At 31.7% G+C, this 18,929-nt stretch overlaps 2 long non-coding RNA genes across 3 annotated transcripts; one reads left to right on the top strand and one right to left on the bottom strand.

Annotated features, from left to right (window-relative positions):
* Positions 1 to 6,370: 6,370 nt before the first annotated feature.
* Positions 6,371 to 7,533, bottom strand: LOC134701943 (uncharacterized). The gene is made up of 2 exons (XR_010104268.1): positions 7,422 to 7,533; positions 6,371 to 6,604 (listed from the first exon to the last, which is right to left on the bottom strand). It is a non-coding gene; the product is annotated as an uncharacterized LOC134701943 (long non-coding RNA).
* A 3,972-nt stretch (positions 7,534 to 11,505) lies between these two features.
* Positions 11,506 to 17,240, top strand: LOC134701980 (uncharacterized). Of its 2 annotated transcripts, XR_010104284.1 has the most exons (4): positions 11,506 to 11,671; positions 12,570 to 12,699; positions 13,941 to 14,045; positions 17,117 to 17,240. It is a non-coding gene; the product is annotated as an uncharacterized LOC134701980 (long non-coding RNA). The 2 variants fall into 2 exon arrangements; XR_010104283.1 differs by lacking the exon at positions 17,117 to 17,240 and having other exon boundaries at positions 13,941 to 14,191.
* The last annotated feature ends 1,689 nt before the right edge of the window (positions 17,241 to 18,929 follow it).

Here is an 18,929-nt window from a genome sequence, read left to right as displayed (position 1 = left end):
TCGGTGACTGATCGATGACCGCTGATTGATCGCTGAAATAGTAACGCCTAAGGTTGCAAGTACTGTATGTTCTTCTCATATATTTGATGATGGTATGGTACTAAACCCCTAACGGGGGATGGTGCTTAGTTTTTTTATGATGAAGACATAATCTTTTTATCAGTTTAATTATGATTTGGAGCTGGCATGTCAGTAACTGCTAGTAGTCCTTTGATATTTTATGTTGCATTGTTATTTTGCTCTGTTTCTTTTGCGTGTTTTGTCAGCCTTTCTGACACAACGAAAGACACAATGCATATATTCAAGATCTAGATTCAGCAAACAAACTTTTCGAGAGAAAAAGACGTGTAGTATTCCACTTTGTTAAAACGTTGGTTTAACGAATGAATTAAAAAGTAAAATCACAAAAAAAATGCTGGGCACCCGTCGTATTGTTTATCGATTACGCAAATATCATCGAAAAACATATTTGATGTAGATCTTTGAGAAAGTGAATGGAGATAAGGAGTAATAGGACACGTTATCAAAGTGAAATTATTCATGCAACATAAGTACGGACTTCTATATACCTTTTTACCGCACGACTTATTGTCAAGTTAAATCCCTTAAAACTATAGTTATTGGTGGAAACAGGACTGTTCACTGATTTAAGTCTGACTCTGAAATTTAAAAAAAGTTTCAGATTAGCGGTGGTTTAAGGTCCGCGACCTTCCACTATTGCAATTGTTGGTTACAAGCTACGCCCGACGGACCTTTTGTTTGAAAAAGAATTAAAAAAATAACTTTGCAAAAATTTCTAACGATATCAAAATTTATTTTCCTTATTATTGTTCATGACACCGATGTTCATTCTGTTCAACTGTCCAACTGTCGCCAACAAGTTATGTGTAAATCAGAGTAAAATCTGATCTGAAAGACAAAAACAACATTGAAACACAATAGATGCCATCAACAGGAAATGAAGACAATGATAATAACGGATAAGATTCCGGATGCGGATAAGGATTATTCCGGGTTTGCCGATCAAATACTAGAAAAAAAATTACAATTCCAGTCATGTGACAACATACATCTATAATGATAAAATATAAACACTAGAATTGAAAACCAAAAGATATATTGACAAGAAAGAACAAGCAGGAAACTTTTCAAACAGAAACTCAAAATCACGTTTAGTTCACACATTTTAATGTCAAAATCCAATAACATTTGACGGTTATTTTCTTTTTTCTTTTTTATAGTGTAAACATATAACTACAATTCCAAGGGGTCGTTTCTCTCAATTGTGAAGGGCCAGTAACAATCTGGAAGTTTTATACTTTATTTTCACAGAGGAACTATTATAAAAGTGCAATAATTTATGATACACTTAAACAGCTTAGCATTTGACCTATTACTTTAATTCTATATTATCGTAAAAACCAAACATTGTAGTGCCTCGAGTGAGCACTTCTCTTCCAAATCTCACCGCTTCTCCCATTTAATTAAAAAAAAAGAGGTCACTTCTCAATAAGATTCTGAAGACGTGTGAGCCCTGCGATAATGGTATCATTAGTAATTAATTACCAATTGTTGAGAAAACACACCTACCCACAGTGACTCCTTCTCCAGAAACAAAAAAGGTTATTTGAATTTATAATATACAAGACAATTACACTAAGTCTTATTATTAAACATGTTATACAACAGTGACACTGACAAGAAAGCAAGCTTACCTAACACCAAAAGCACATTAATTTTGTATATTACTGAGTTATGAAAAATTCATAGTAAAATTAGGACCTGGAATTAAGGTTGTAGACTTTTCAGTTTGGGGTGTCAAAGGCCCTTGACCTTCTAGTATCAAAGGTTAATTTGAACCCCAAAGTTCTTTTTAGATCCGGCAGAACTAAGAAATATATGTATCCTTTATCCTGGTATCTATCTCTGGTATTTAACATGTTTGTGTTTATACTTTTAGTAGAATAAACCATACATGGTACAAAGGGAAGAAAGCTTGAAATAATTTATGTATAAATAATACATGTAATTGTACTGGTTACCATCTTAAATAATTGATCTACTGTTGATATGATAATATTATATTTATTTTCCGAAATTAATTCCTTTTGATGACTTTATAATTAGTTATCCGTTTGTTCCTCCAGTGCTGCAAAGTGCAGCAAATCTTCTGATTTCTTTTGACCTAACCGTTCCCATTTTATGACGCAAAAAAAAAAGAATCGAAAGAATCAAAATTCCGGAAAAAATACCAACTCCAAATCCTATAACACTTTTTGTATCTTTGTGATTTCCATCTTCTGTGTCTGCAAGAAAGAAATAATTTCAATTTAAGCATTAACACATGGCAAACATTTTAAGAATGTTAATTTTTATTTATTCATGTTATTATCATCGGATTGTGTCTAATGCTTAGTTCGTTTCTGTGTGTGTTACATTTAAATGTTGTGTCGTCATTCTCCTCTTATATTTAATGCGTTTTCCTCGGTTTTGGTTTGTGATCCAGATTTGATTTTTTTTTCTATCGATTTTTGAGTATTGTTGCATTTATTAAGCATCAGTAATTAAATAAGCAAGGGATCATATTTTTCGCGTTTTAAATAAAGCAATGCACACATTCTAAGGATAGAATATGCAGATACATATTTTTCTAAATTGTCAATTTAAGCAGCAATGAATCAAAATAAATGTCAATGTAATAGTGTTAAATCGTTTATTCATTAATGAAACATTATCATCATCTTGATATTGAAATAAGAACAATGTCCTCATATCTTTAAAATAATATATAAAACAATAATATATCTTTAAAGTTTAAAAACAAAGTATAACCTGGAAGTCTGATGGAAAGAATATATGGCAATCAGAGCTTTATTTAGTTCTGAACTAGTTTTTTGCATGAACCCCCTGAGGGGTTCATGCTTATATATTGGTGAGTGTTGGATGTGTCTATGGGCCACTCGATATCTCTCGGCCGGAAGTCGGAATAAAATTCTCGGAACGCCTCGAATGTTGTCGATTATTTACACAGGTATTATATCTATGCTTTGGCTACGCTAATCTAACTTAGTTTGAATTCATAAACTTATTTGCCTTTTCACAATAGATATATGTTTTAATAATGGACGGTGTGAAAGTTTGTTTAAAACAACAACGCTATAATATTGGTTTTGAAGCGATCTCTGAATATTCTGTGTGTATCTAGGTCAATTATAACACGTTTGTTCAATGACAAGATAACATGTGTGAAGATTTAACTAAGTGATATAGTGTATTGACAATTTTATCAATGACTTGGGAGATTACATTTTGGTTTAAATATTTTTATTTATTTAAATCGGAAAACAGAAAGATAATATGATTTTAAAAACAACGCTATTATATTGATTTGAACTGATCTCTAAATGTGCTGTGTGTATCTAGGTCAATTATATAAACACGGCATTGTTCAGTGGCAGGATAACATGCGTGAATATTTAACCACGTGATATAGTGTATTGATGACTTGGGAGAGAACTATTTTAATATATTTATTGAAATCGGAAAACAGAAAGATAATATGATTTTGAAAATTAAGTTAGTTTCAAAGCTGTTAAAGAAATATATAGAAACCATAAACTGTATTTATGTTTTGATAGAAACTAACAATTATTGAAGTCAGAATATTTGCATTTATGAGAGGGGCGTAAAGAGGGTATCTGCACGGAAGAACGCCAAATAAAATTGTTATTCACGATGAACGAATACATAAAAATGTCTTGCACATTAATTGATCTTTTTTTAAATTTCACGAAAATGATGAATAATGGACCTTTTTCACGGTTGCATGTGAAATAAAAATGGCAAAACACGTTACGCGTAAATAACCCTTTAATTACCACACTCGTAAGAATGTTAAAGTGTTTTCAATATTCATTTGTAATTGAAATTAATATTTAAAAACTATAAGACTTATAAAATCTTGCATCTTAAAAAAATGTGGCCCAACAATAATTATTTTTCTACGTTATATTTAATAACAGTAGAAAAAAATGTAAAATCTTGAACTAACAAAAGAGTATGAAAAAGTTGGCAGTGATGTTAGCAAGTGGTTACATCATATTTTTCTGAACCCAGGAGAAGTAGGTGATTGCTTTGCTGAAGATTTGATACAGGATATGCCAAAAGACAAGAAAATAGAAGTCATTTTTCTTAAATTTGGCGCAATCTATCATATTATTTTTAAAACAGATGGCGCAAACGTAGCATCGGAGAAAAAAAGTTGTGGCGCAAAAGGACGCATTTTTGGCGCAAACGGATCTCTCCTGTTTTAGTAAGGTTTTAAAAGTAATTGTTATGTAATATATTAATAAAAAAGAACGAAAGACTTGAATTTAAATGAAATGATAGAGAAATTTATTAAAAATAATTTTTTTTTGTTTATTGGTGGTAGTTATTAATTTCGAAAAAGAATTTTGAATATGAATTTATCTTTAATTAATTTCAATTTTTTTCATTATTATTTTTAAATAACAGTTAACGTCCAATCTTCAAGTATTTGCATATTTGAAATATGTTGCAATTATGTGAATAGTTTGCATTGTTTTTCTTTAAACAAACCGTGTAAGTGTAAAGTAAAAATCCATATGGAATCGAACTTTATTTAATTGAAAGAAAGATTGTAGATAGCCGACCGGTCTTTTTTTGGTGCAAGTGTGAATATGAAAGCATGATGGGTCAATATTGTATATCAATAAATAACCCTTTGAAGACATCGCCTTTGTTTATTGTATTGAAATAAAATTAGTGGATAATTACGGACGTGAAGTACATCTTAGATACTTCGTTCGGTCACTTCTATCACATGAAATAAGGTTCCAAAAGGGAAATATTTATCGATGTATTCTTTAAAAGTGTTAATTCATCATTGTTTTATAAAAACATTTTAATATCTTAAAGCTCATATTTAAATTTCTTATTTATGATGTTCTTTTGTAAGTTATATATATTTGTATCATAATACTTTATAAAGTGTAAATTATTATACCGATCTTTTCCAATAACTTTACTGTATCTAATATATGTTATATTTCGGAATACATTTATTTTACCTATATTGGAGATAATACAAATGAAAAAGAATATTTGTATTTTAAAATTTATATCATAAATAAAAATATATTAGTTTTGGTAGTCCTAAATCATGTTCCTTTTTATTAAATTTATAGTTTTCCCCTCATGACCGACCCCTGTATGATTAACCGCGCCTTTTGTAATCACGTGATAACTGTTTTCGGAGGCTGCAGCAGTGAGGTTAGCGTGCCCTAGGTCATTTAGTGTGCGGTCAACAGATAATTGAAGACGTAATTACAGAATTCAAGTACAATTAGTTTACAAGGTAAGGTTTTATGTTTTTAATGGGTAACCTATTGACACTTTTTAAATATGCGATCTATTCTAGGAAATATTCATCAGGGGGATAAAATATTTCGAAATGCAGGGACACAATGCACCGTGATTGCATACTATGCACTTGCATTTATTCATTTCTCCTCGACCATTCTAGATATTTATCCACGTTTAATGAATGCTCAGTCTATTGATAATATTCTTCTCGAAGGCAATGCATTCCCAGACAACATGAGTATGTTGGCCCAACATTGGCACAACGTATATCATAGCATTGGCCCATCGTTGTATTTTAACGTTGGCCCAACGTATAAGTGCAAAGTGGGCCTACGTTGGCCCAACATGATGGCTTCGTGTTGGCCCAACGTTGTACGGTTATATGCAATACATAGAGCCAACGTTGGCCCATTGTATGAAAAACGAAATCCATGTTGGCACAACGTTGGACCAACGTAGAAATATCTTCTCTTATGTTGGCACTATGTTGGTCCAAGGTAGGTATTTCTCATTTTTATGTTGGCAATACGTTGGTCTATTGTTTCAACCAAATTACAATGGATGCTGCATGAGGGGCTGTATATGATAAATACTCCGGAGAACTTTGATCTTTTTTAATTGTGTTCCAAACTGCCAAAGTTTAAGGTAGCAATTCTGTATTTTTGTATCACCCATTGTTGTTACTGTCCTTGTTTTTTTTCATGAACTTTGCCTCTTTAATTTTATTTATTGTGTGACGCCAAGATATTTCTTTGGCAATGTTTGATGGATCGACCAGATAAACTCTGTGTCATTTGCTGTCTTGTAAAGAGTTGTCTCATTAGCAATCATACCACATCTTCTTTTTTCATATCAATTTCATTTATTTCTTTAACAGAACAAATGACGTATGGCTTATGGTTAGGCGATCATACAAATAGTTTTTTTCGGAGATGTAATTTTAGTTGTATTGTTTCCAGATCCAGAATGAAAATTAAATAATTCAGAAGATGAAACTTTATTTATTTTAAATTTGATATCATTGGTCGTCACCACGAGTAGTGTCCTCCTCAATTTGAACTTCAACAGTGTCATTATTATTTATATATGTTATTCGTTTTTCCCTTCTCTGTTTCTTGCCACCTTCTCTGTCAAGGCTTAAGCGCCGCCAATCTTTAGCTGCATCATCCATCTCCTAATCCGAAGACTCTTTGCAGCTATGTTTTTTTTCCAACCGAATCTGTAATAAAGTTATAAGTAAACTTGAATTGCGTATTTGTCTAATGCATGCGTGCGTAATCTCCCTTCTAGATATGTAATATAAATTAATGTATATTCTAAATAGTTTAAATACTATTTAATACAAATTAAATCTTAAATAACCATTTTTTTATATTGGTTATTTGTCTAATGGTCAGAAAGTCATTAGTATTAGACGGATTTGTGGGTATAACAAACCCTTATTTACTATTATTTCAGAATTCGGTATCATACTTTGTATATTCGTAATATACATGATATATAAAGAATAATTCAGATGTGTATTAATGAACAGTTATATATTTGATATATAAAAACACTGTTACACATTTAAGTGTGTATATGATCAGGTTTCACAAATATATCGTATCTGTTTGCATGCGATTTAGAAATACAATAAAACTAACAAATTCATTTATATTTTAATGAAGTAGCAATCATTATACCACATTTTTGAAACATTACGGAATAAGGTACATCTTAAGACAATTTTATTCCATTAACTTCAGTAATGATCATACATGTTGTGGTTAAAGATTGATATAAGTTAACCATTTAATTGTTTGTAGTTACTTATGTTCAGTGGCAAATATTTCATGATAATTAATAGGATTGAAATGATTTAAAATCTAGAAAATATTTCGCCCGAAACGTATAAACTTCAAGATCAGCATAATAAAATGATAGAAATTAATATATGTTTTGATTTTTAACAACATCCCTCAGATTAAAAAAATCATATTGTATTTGTCATTCTAAATCGTATATTTATCAGATTTTTTAAAGTTATAACTTACATGTTACTATCTTTCTCTTTGAATCCCAGATGACATGATTTTCTCTTTTTGTTTTCTTCGTATCACTGATTTCTTACAAATACACAACAGGAAATAATCACAAAAGTGACCATCCCATTACATTCAGATTTCCTATAAACTGAATTACCATAGCAACTATCTTTGAAATTTGTCGAACACATGGTCAACCTTATCAGAATGGGCTTGATTAACAGACTGGCTGTATCAAATATCACTCTGCATATAATTGCTATTATTATGTTTCACAAAGTTTAATGAATAAAGTTATTATAAATAATTGCAATAATTTTTAATTTTTAACCAGGCAATCTATGTTTACGATATACATTTTTTTTTATTACAGTAATGGTATTCCAGTATAAATTTTGCCTGACTTATATATAGAGTATTATATATGATCACGCAACGTTGGGCCAGCATTGGCCCAACATAGAGTTGTAAATGTATTTTCAGTTGATAAACACTTTCAGTATAACATTAACTTTTCATAAAGCCTGCTGCAATCGAAATTATCCGCATCCCAAGAGAAATAAAGCGTAAAATATTATATGATCAATTCCATTAACAAAATTTCATATCGGCCCTATGTTGCTACTAACATAATGCCAACATTTGCCCGATTATTTATAACCAATATGAGATAATAATATGAATTTACAACAACAGACCAACGTTGGGCCAATGTTGTGCAGCCGGCACCAACGTGCGACCAATGTACCGACAATTTGCCAACGTTGGGCCAATGTTGTGCAGCCAACATAAAATTGCGACCAACGGACCGACAATTTGCCAACGTTGAGCCAATGTTGTGCAGCCAACATAAACTTGCGACCAACGGACCGACAATTTGCCAACGTTGGGCCAATGTTGTAAAGCCAACACCAACGGTCGACCAACGGGCCGACCATTTGCCAACGTTGGCCCACTGTTAGTCTGCTGACTGGGTTGTATGAGAGATCACTTATTTCAAATAATTTTGAAAACGGACATTATTTTGCTCATAATGAGTTGCCCAATCAAGTTTCTGTAGGGTTTGGTAGTATAGAAACATGTGTGTATCCAGACCTTTTTTTGGGGTGTTAGGGATAAGTCGATATGAAGTTGGAAGTGGGGCGATTTCAATTTCAGAAGCACTTAATACAGGATTTCAGATTTCAAACTATATGATGTGCACCTTGAATGACATAACCGTTTCATTATTTAGATTGGACAATCATTATTACATATTTGACTCTCATAGCAGAGACATGCATGGAAATATAAATCCGTTTGGCTCAGCTGTTATTTTGGAATTTGAATGTCAAGATTTGTTAATTCAGTTCATTTCCTGGACCTATCAAAACAACTGTTTTAATCTCTCACCGTTGCTAGTTACATCAATAACAAATAGGGAAAACAGATCTTCTTCATTTTCGTGTTTATATAATGGAAATTACACTGCAATTTATAACCAATTTCAGTCTGATAGATGTGAAAAGTTAGATATAGCATATTTAGAAGAAATAAATGACAATACAGTGGCAGATTCAAATGAACTAATTTAAGATTCAAATATTTTAACAAGCTACTTTAAAGATTTTGAATTATTTCAACAAAATATAACTAAAATAGATTCTGATATTCATTTAAACACTGAAAATACTAATGAAATTTCTTTTGGAACATATTCTGAATCTGCTGACCATATTTATAGTATACCACCCAAAAAGAGAGTAAAAAAAAAGAGTGCAGTTATAGAAAATTAGATATAGTGCATTTACAATTGGACAATTGTATATCATCAAATCAAAATAACTGTCAGCCATTTAATTCAAGTGAATCTTTAAGGGGCCAAGTTGCTTGTTATATAACAGTTGACACTTATATTGGTGATGATGAACAAACACATAAGAAAAATCAGTCAAATAGAAATCATAATAGCACCTCTAATGCTTTTTTCAATGCAATTCAGTGTATTCTAGAATTTCATTGTAAAAGCTGTGATAAATTTTTGTATAGAGATCAGGTATATATTGTTTCAGGTAGTCTAGGTTTATTAACAAAATTAGGTTTGTCAGTAGGAAATGAAACTTGCTCATTCTGCTTTAGAAATATAAAGAATAACAAGATTCCAAAAATAAATACAAAATACAATAAACTTGACCCAGGCAAAATTCCAAGTATTTTGAAAGGACTGTCCTTAATGGAAAAAAAGATTAATTAGTGCAATTCATGTATTCTTGACTATAATTATCTTGCCAGGTGGTCAGTATGCAGAAAAGGGACTTGCTATTGATTTTCCTGTTAGCGTTGAAATAATATGGCTATTCTTCCAAATAAATTCAAAAACTGCAATATAATAACTGTGTCATATGGGGAAAATAACGATAAAAAACCGACTCATTTAGTTAGAAAGAAAGAAATTTTGGGCTGTTTGAAATGGCTAAAGGCCAATAATGATATTTACAAAAACATTACAATTGATGAAAAATGTTATAGCAATATGTCTGAAAATGAATTTATGTCTGAATCAGAAAAAAGAAATTTATCTGAATATGAAGAGCATGGGGTTGTAAATATAAATTATGATATACCTGATTTTGACATAAAAAATATTTTGAATAATAATAAAAATCATGTACCTTTACCAAAATATTCTTCTTCACCAGTAAATGCATATGATTTAAAAAGAGGAGAGGAAGAAGCATTTCCATATTTATTTCCATATGGAAGAAATGGGTATAATCAAGAACGTCAAGTTAAATTGTACACATCAGATTATTTTCACAACAGATTATATTTTAAAGATGAAAGATTTCGCAAAGATATTGGATATCTACTACATGCCATAAATTTTTATGAGTTCCAAAGACTATTAAATTCTGTAAATATTCACATGAGAATGAGAAAAAATTCCACTAATCTATTGACTGCAAGTGATATAAGAAATTTAGATAACAATTCAGATATAATTAATAATTCATATATGTTTATGAAACAAATCAGAGGAACAGCTGCTTACTGGAAAAATAATTTATTAAATCTGTTAGCGATGTTCAAAAGTTTAGGTCCTCCAAGTGTTTTTATTACCTTATCTGCTAATGATATGCATTGGCCAGATTTAATTATGACTTTAAAAAAATGTTCATATTCAGAGGCATGTAAATTATCTAATGCAGCAGATTTTGTGAAAAAAGACCCATTGTTAACAGCAATTCATTTTCAAAGAAGGTTTAAAGCACTTTTAAAACATGTTATACATAGTCCGTCTCAACCTCTAGGTAAAGTTGTAGATCATTTTGTAAGAGTTGAATTTCAAAATCGTGGCAGTCCCCACATGCATATGTTTTTTTGGATTGAAAATTTTTCTGAAATTTATAACAATCAAGAAAATTTAATGTCATATATTAATCAGGTAATTAGTACATCAAGTTCAAATCAATATGCAGCAAAATTTCAGGTACATAGCCATACAGTATATTGTTTAAAAAAACTTGGAAAATGTAGATTTGGTTTTCCATATAGAAACTGATCAAAAACAAAGCTACTGAATAATATTGATGTTGCATCTGAAGTTTGTAAAGGGAAATTTTATGAGTTGAAAAGAAATGTCAAGGATGCTTACATTAATGCTTATAATCCTATGATATTAGACCATTGGCAAGCTAATATGGACATTCAGGTAATTGGAAATGCTGAATCAGCAGCTTATTATGTTTGTGCTTATCTTTTCAAGTCAGAGCCTGAAGATTTGAAAGGACAAGGTACGATAAGTAACGGCAAACGGCCCCCTAAATAGGCAAAAATATAAACTAACATGTCGAACAAAATAGTATAATTTCTTTGCATTTTGAAACCTCTAATTTAATAATTGCTACCTAGTTTGCCATCGTGTGATGATTTTATTCATGTACAGATGCTGTAAAGATCCTAAGCGAGTACAAAATGTAGAAAAATGATAGTTTTATCGATGTTTCTGACATTTTAAAATATGAGCGTACCTACGACCCACAATAATATTCAAACAGGTCATTCTTTGGACAAAAATCTTTCAAAATTCCAAATATCTTCGTGGGTCGTAGGTACGCTCATAGTTAAAAAGTTAAAAAATGTACGAAAAATCTGGGCAGTTTCGATGGCCCATCGTAATATTTAAATGATATGCGGACCGGATATGATTTCCGGTACTACAGTGAACTGAGGCAGACGGATTCAACTGTTCACTTTTATCAATGATTTCCAATTGTCTGGTAAGTTTTTTAGCTAGTTAACCAAATATAAAACATTCATACAAGTTATATTTTCTTTTAATTGCGTTAAATACAATGTTTTCCCCGTGTAATAAGACTGGATTTGATTTCAGAAGACACATTCTTGTCACCGCCCATACCGACAAGTGACAACAACATGCTATTCTCCATCACAAGTCATCTCCCGTTCTACCATGAAAACGGATTATAACTCTTACAAAATTCAGATTATTCCGTGATTGCAGAGAACCTCAACATAATCTTATCCAAAGACATGCAAATCCACACGGAATAAATCAAAACATTTATGGTAGCACACAGTTGTTAAAAAAAAACGATTGTCATAAAAAAATATATGTTGTCCTAAAACCACACTGTAAATGATTTTATTTGATTAAAAATAAAATCGTTATATGAAATAAAACTTTAGGAAAACTTGTTGCAGACGACAACTGAGCGTCAGGTAAAATATTTATATACCACTAGTTAACATAATTTGGTTATGATGACGCGATGGCGTAATCGGTTTGACAGTGGAATTAGTGATCGGAGGGTAGTGAGATCGAGCTTCGCAGATTTTTTTTTTTTTCAAACAAGTTTTGTTAATGTATATATATAAGAATTGAAATGAATTATTTTTATTACGTCTACTTTACTTATAATGTAAAACTTTCTTTGATGATTATGACTCTTAAAAGGGAATATGTATTATGCCACTTTTACAGACATTTTCAACCGTTTGCATCATACTGTTAAAAGAAAGAAAAAAAAGAACGTTGTCCGATTTCATCATTTATTAATATATGAGAAGAATGAAAACATAAGACGAAGTTGACATGCTTCATACAGATCTATGTATACACATAACGAATTTAAGTATATTTCCTTTCATTTACAGGTTGCAACATATGAATTAATGTAAAGGTGTAATCATCTTCGTTTCAAGTTTCTTCTACGGACATCATCTGGCCATCTTTAAATGTTTAGAGTTCACAAACTTGTCTTACAGATATAGAAATAAAAACAAGGTAGGTTATATTTGAGACTCATTATTAATTTAAAAATTGTGATACATTTTACGCCTCACTAAGGGCATAACGTTTTTCGTCCTTTGTGTCTGTTCATTTGTCCGTTCGTTCGTCCGTCCGTCCATCTGTTCCGCTTTAGGTTAACGTTTTGGTCAAGGTAGTTTTTGATGAAGTTCAAGTTCAAACTTAGTTCCAGGGCCGTAACTAGCCTCTTTTAATAGTGAGGCAAAATATATTTGCCGATCGTAGCGAGGCGAAAAAATACACATGTCCCCTGTTATATAATCTTTCTGATTTTAATGACAAATTAGATTTTTTACCCGAAATCACGGTCCTGTAAACATAGAAAATTGTAGTGTGATTAGGGCATCCGTGTATTATGGACCGTAACATTATTGTTCATATTTTTTTTTACTCTATCCAGATTGAATTATAATTTATTACTGTTATTAAAAGGACAAAGTATAAAGCTGCGATTTCATATACTGGAAAAAAAAACAAAATATTGGGTATCCATCCATGAAACATGTGACATATGCAGTACAATTTTATTGGTTTACATCTTTCAACTTCAATATAAATAACACACACAGTAATAACTTATTATAGGGTGGTTTACAAATGCATTGTATAAAATGAAACAATCTTTTGTTTCAGATAATTGAAAGGAATGTAGGACATGATATTGGATAGAATTCAGACTGTTTGAGTTTTTCTATAGTTAATAAATCATATTTACGTGTTTGGTAAGTTTATAAGAATATATTTAAAAAAAAAAAGATGTGGTATGATGACCAATTAGACAAATCTCAACAAGAGAGGAAATGACATAGAAGGTAACAACTATGGTTCACCGTACAGTCTTCAACAATAAACAAAACCCATTCTGCAAATAAGCAATAAATTACTAACATTTCTCTGTTGGCAGCTGACACTTTCAAAGCAGGACAAATTCATCTGTAAGAAAACTACGTTGTACAGAATCAATTCATATGTTGCTGATAGGTTGTTTGCTGTATAGTTTCAGTTTCCTGTCTTTTTATTATCAATTCAATTATCTTGTTGAATCTAATTTTTATCTTCCACGTCTTGCTCTTATGGCTGCATTCTGATTTCAGTAATAATGCAGTGTTAACTTTTTTTTTGTGAATGTCCTGGAGTCGTATATATTTTTTGAAGATCTAAATGTAGACCGTATTTTCAAATGTATTAAATTTAATCATAACTTTTTTTTATTTCAGTAACACAGACAAAATGTTATATGTATATCCTTACATATGTATAAAACAAATATAAAAATGTAGTAGGCTGCCATAAACATTAAAATAAGGAATGGGACTATCACTGTAAGTTTGAAATGCATAGTGACGTGGATTTAAAGATAGAAATCTATATATGTTAAAGGCATAAGAAAACAATCATCAAAACGTGCATGCTAGCTTATTTTTATATTTTATATCTACATCTACCATGTCTACAGAAGCCGAAATGATAAAAAAAAAGAAAGACAACATTGCTTTTTTTTATTTTGAACGTAGATTTATTTGAATTTTGTGTTTAAATAACTGAATTTCTGGTTTTGTCATCTTCCTTATTTATTTAATCTTTGTTTGTCATTCTGATATATCAATGTTTCTTTATTACATGCTATGTTTATTTATTTTTTATTTAATAAATTCATTTATTTTAAAGTTCTAGTCACTCATTCATTATTTTATGCATTTGTTCATCAACTCAATCAAATCATACATCCATGCATGCACATTCATTCATTCATTCATTCATTCATTCATTCATTCATTCATTCATTCATTCATTCATTCATTCATTCATTATTTCATTTATTCATTCATTCATTCATTCATTCATTCAATCAATCAATCAATCAATCAATCAATCAATCATTCATACACTCATTCATTTGTTCATTAAACCAATCAATCAATCAATCAATCAACCAATCTATCAAACAATCAATCAATCAATCAATCAATCAATCAATCAATCATTAAAATATTAAAGATGTTTGCAAAAAGAGTAGAAATTGATAAAATTGAGAATGGAAATTGGAAATGTGACAAAAAAAAACCGGCCAAAGAGCAGAAAACAGCAGAAGGCCACCAATGGATCTTCGACACATCGGGGAAATCACGCAACCGGATAATTGCTTCTGCAGCTGGCCCCTAAACAAAGATGTGTACCAGTTCAGTAATAATGGACGTCATACTTAACTCCGAAATATATAGATAATGATATCAAAATCCATACAAGACTAAAAAGACATGCTATAATAAGTAAATCCGAGCGAGGAGTTTATAACTAAGCCTTGTCATGGAGATTGTCATTGTGAAATAACAGCCTGCATTCTGTAGAATATCATGATATGATCACAAACTTATATGGAGATACGCATATTCTGTGCTTTTCTTTGTTATGTTTCTATTATGATTTTCGAAGTCGTTTGTATCTGATCATTCAATAACTTTTCAACTTACTTCAGCAGTTAATACTTATACTGTGAAATTATCAAAAAAGAGGGTGCATGGTTGAGAACACACAAACATGTTTATCTTTGCATAATTTGTCAAGAATGTGATGTGGTCGTCAATCTGACAACTATACCCACAAATGTGTCATAAAATAGTATTAAATAATTATAGGCAACCATAAGCCTTCGAAAAGCATTTATGAGTTATTGTCCAAAAACTGGAAAATTCTATCATTTCTAATTAATCCTGCGGTAAACCCCCAAAATCAGAAACTTAAAATCTAGAATTAAAAAAAAATGAAAGGGAGCTCCTGTCAATAGATATAAAGAATTCACCAAAGTTTCAAGCGTTTTTGAGCTTTGTTCGACATGTTGACGACGGACGGACGGACGGGCATCGGTGTACCATAACCTTTCCCATTAACGGGTGTATAAAAACCATTAATGTATAGTCGGCTATAGGAAACTCCCTATAGACTATGGATAGGTTAGGTGTCTCATCGGATGTCACACCTCTCTACCAAGTCCATCCTTTTCGGTTGGCACGTGTAGTTCTCAGATTTAGAACGTCCCAATTTGAATAGCAGCATCCTTCCTTCCTCCCTTCATTAATTTTTTCATTCATTCATTCATTAATTCATTCATTCATTCATTCATTCATTCATTCATTCATTCATTCATTCATTCATTCATTTATTTAGTCATTCATTCACTCATTCAACCTTCATTTATTCATTCATTCTTTAATGCATTCATCCATTCATTTTTATCAGTATTTCGTTCATTTTATTTCATTTTTACGTTTACATCTTTAAATGCAAGGTTCGTTAACGTAGTACTGTCTGGTACAACTGGGCCCTGTATGCCAATATACAGTCCGAACAGCATACCGTCAAAACACAATTTTTATACGACCGGAAAAAAAATTGGTCGTACATTGGTATCACGTCGTCGTCATCGTCGTCCGAAGACAGATGATTTCCAGATAATAACTTAAGTATCAGTAAATAGCAATCCATAAAATTTTAACACAAGGCTTAGGACCACTAAAGGAAGGTTGGGATTGATTTGGGTGTTTTGGTCCCAACTACTTAGGAACAAGGGGCATAAAAGGGGTTAAAATAAGTATTTTTCTAGTTAGATTTCATCAAAAATTGAATTGTTGAAGTTCTGTTAAATGCAGAATCTAGCCGTGTATTTATAATTTAGATGTTGGGTCCAGTTTCCAATTGGTCTACATTATTGGGTCCAAAATAAAACTTAGTTTGATTTTAACAAAAAATGAATTATTGGTGTTCATTGATATGCTGAATCTTAACATAGAGTAATTGACGATAACATAGCCTATAAAGCCATAACGATTACACTACAATAAATTACACTACACTCTAGGACATAGATTAATAATTATCTTTAATAATCGATTATATTACACTAGTCGATATAGAATGATTGACGATAAAATAACCTTTTCTATAATCGAAATCGATTTCATTAACTTTTTTTATAGATAAATTGACGATAAAACAACATTACCTATATCATCGATTTCACTACCGATTGAAATATAGGAAAATGAACGATAAATTAACAGAAGCTTTTTCGATCACGCTATCGTTTTAGACATCGAATAATTTACGATAAGATAACATTAGTGGTTATCGAATATACTATGATATTGGACATAGAATAATAGGCGATAAAAAAAAACAGAAGCTCTTTTCGATCATACACTATCGGTCACAGAATAACAAAGGCTCCAATCGATTACACTACACTATCCGATACAAAAATAACTAACGAGAAAATAACCTTATAGCTCTAATCGATTACATTACACAAGCAGACACCGATTAATTGACGATAAAATAACCTAAATCTAATAGATTATAATACCATCATCATTTCAATTTATTTAAAAAATTTCAGATGGCCAAAGATTACAAGTGTGCCATATGTGGGAAATGTCGGTTAAAACATAAAAGACCGATCATAAATCCAGTTTTGAGAAAATATGCTTCAAAAATAACTGGACGCTCTACTGTAGAAAATGAAGATCAACTTTCAAACGATCAATCAAAGCCTCTACATGTACCACCCAAACGTCTACTAGTTTTGAGGAAACTGACGAAAGTGATGATGACTATGTTAATGACCCAAACTCTTGTAAGAATGACATTCTGAGTCCAAAAAATATCCACCTAAAAATCTGTTCAACACATTCTTCCCACAAATATTGCATTGTATGTAAAAGAAAAAACAGCAACAGGGTGAAGCTTTGTGTTGTGCCATTGGAAGCAAGGACACAAGCTTTCATTCACAAAGGCATTTTTATTGACTCGAAAGCCAGATGTTGTTCATCCCACTTACAGAATCATAATTTAACGCAAGAATCGTTATTCCAAATTCAGGCAAAATATGACCGGTCATACTTTAACCGGACAGATATTGTGACAATCTTACAAAATGTAAGAGCTACGTTATTGAAACAAACCACAAGGCTTAATTTCGACAAAACGTCTTCTCTTTCTAATGAGGACTATTATAATATGACAGGAGTATCCAAAGAACAGTTTACTGATATCGCATCTAGATTGTCATCTTTACGAAACTCTTCCGTCCGATCTGTTGAAGCATGCTTAGGAATTTTACTAGTTAAACTCAGAACCGGACTTCCAAATACTATCCTTTCTACACTATTCTGTTTAACTAAAAACCAAATTCAACGTTCTGTTCATTCTGCCAAAAATGCTATGATGGCCGATTACGTTCCAGACCATTTGGGGTTCCAACATATTGACCATGAAACTTTTGTCAACAGTCATAACACGCCATTAGCTAATAACTTATTTTCAAATAATGAAAACAGTGCTATTTTGGTTTTAGACGGAACATATATTTATATTCAAAAAAGTTCAAATTATAAGTTTCAAAGAGTATGCTATAGCATGCACAAACATCGGCCACTGGTGAAAATGATGGTCATAGTTGCCTCCGATGGTTACATTCTAAATGTTTTAGGACCGTACCGTTCTGACGGTAAAAACAATGATGCGTCTATAACAAAACACATCTTACGGAAAAACGAGGAAGACATTAAACACTGGGTTCAGGAGAACGATGTGGCAATTGTGGATAGAGGGTTTAGAGATGCAATAGAGTTCCTTGCAAAACATGGGCTTCATGTTGAAATGCCAACATATCTAAAAAAGGGACAGTCCCAACATACAACAGAAGAGGCAAACTTATCTCGTCTTGTAACCAAAGTAAGGTGGGTGGTAGAGAGTGCAAATGGCAGAATTAAGCACTGGAGACTTCTGGATAAGGTATTGCACAATCACTACATAACATCGATTGGTGATTTTGTGAGAATAGTGTGTGCTATTTGCAATGACTGTAGACCCCCATTGTCAAAACACAATCCAGACGGCATACAATTGGCACAACAGATGTTAGAGAAATCCAGACAGAACAACAACATCAAGACAATGGTAGAGGAGGAAAATCTGATGCGTAAAAGGACTGTCTACCAGACAGTCAACTCATTTGACCTCACAGATTTTCCTGTCCTAACACTGGATGATTTACGGGAGTTGACAATGGGAATCTATCAAATAAAGCAGGCACCTCTTTATACGAGAGAACATTTAGCTGAGGAATCCGGTCTATACGAGCTGCATCTAGTAAGGGACAAACCGAATCTTATTCGTTGCAAAATCCAGTCGAGGCACACAAATTCAGC

The sequence above is a fragment of the Mytilus trossulus genome, unplaced genomic scaffold, assembly GCF_036588685.1.
Source record: "Mytilus trossulus isolate FHL-02 unplaced genomic scaffold, PNRI_Mtr1.1.1.hap1 h1tg000373l__unscaffolded, whole genome shotgun sequence".
Classification (NCBI taxonomy): domain Eukaryota; kingdom Metazoa; phylum Mollusca; class Bivalvia; order Mytilida; family Mytilidae; genus Mytilus; species Mytilus trossulus.
This window is presented reverse-complemented; position numbering and strand designations above follow the sequence as displayed.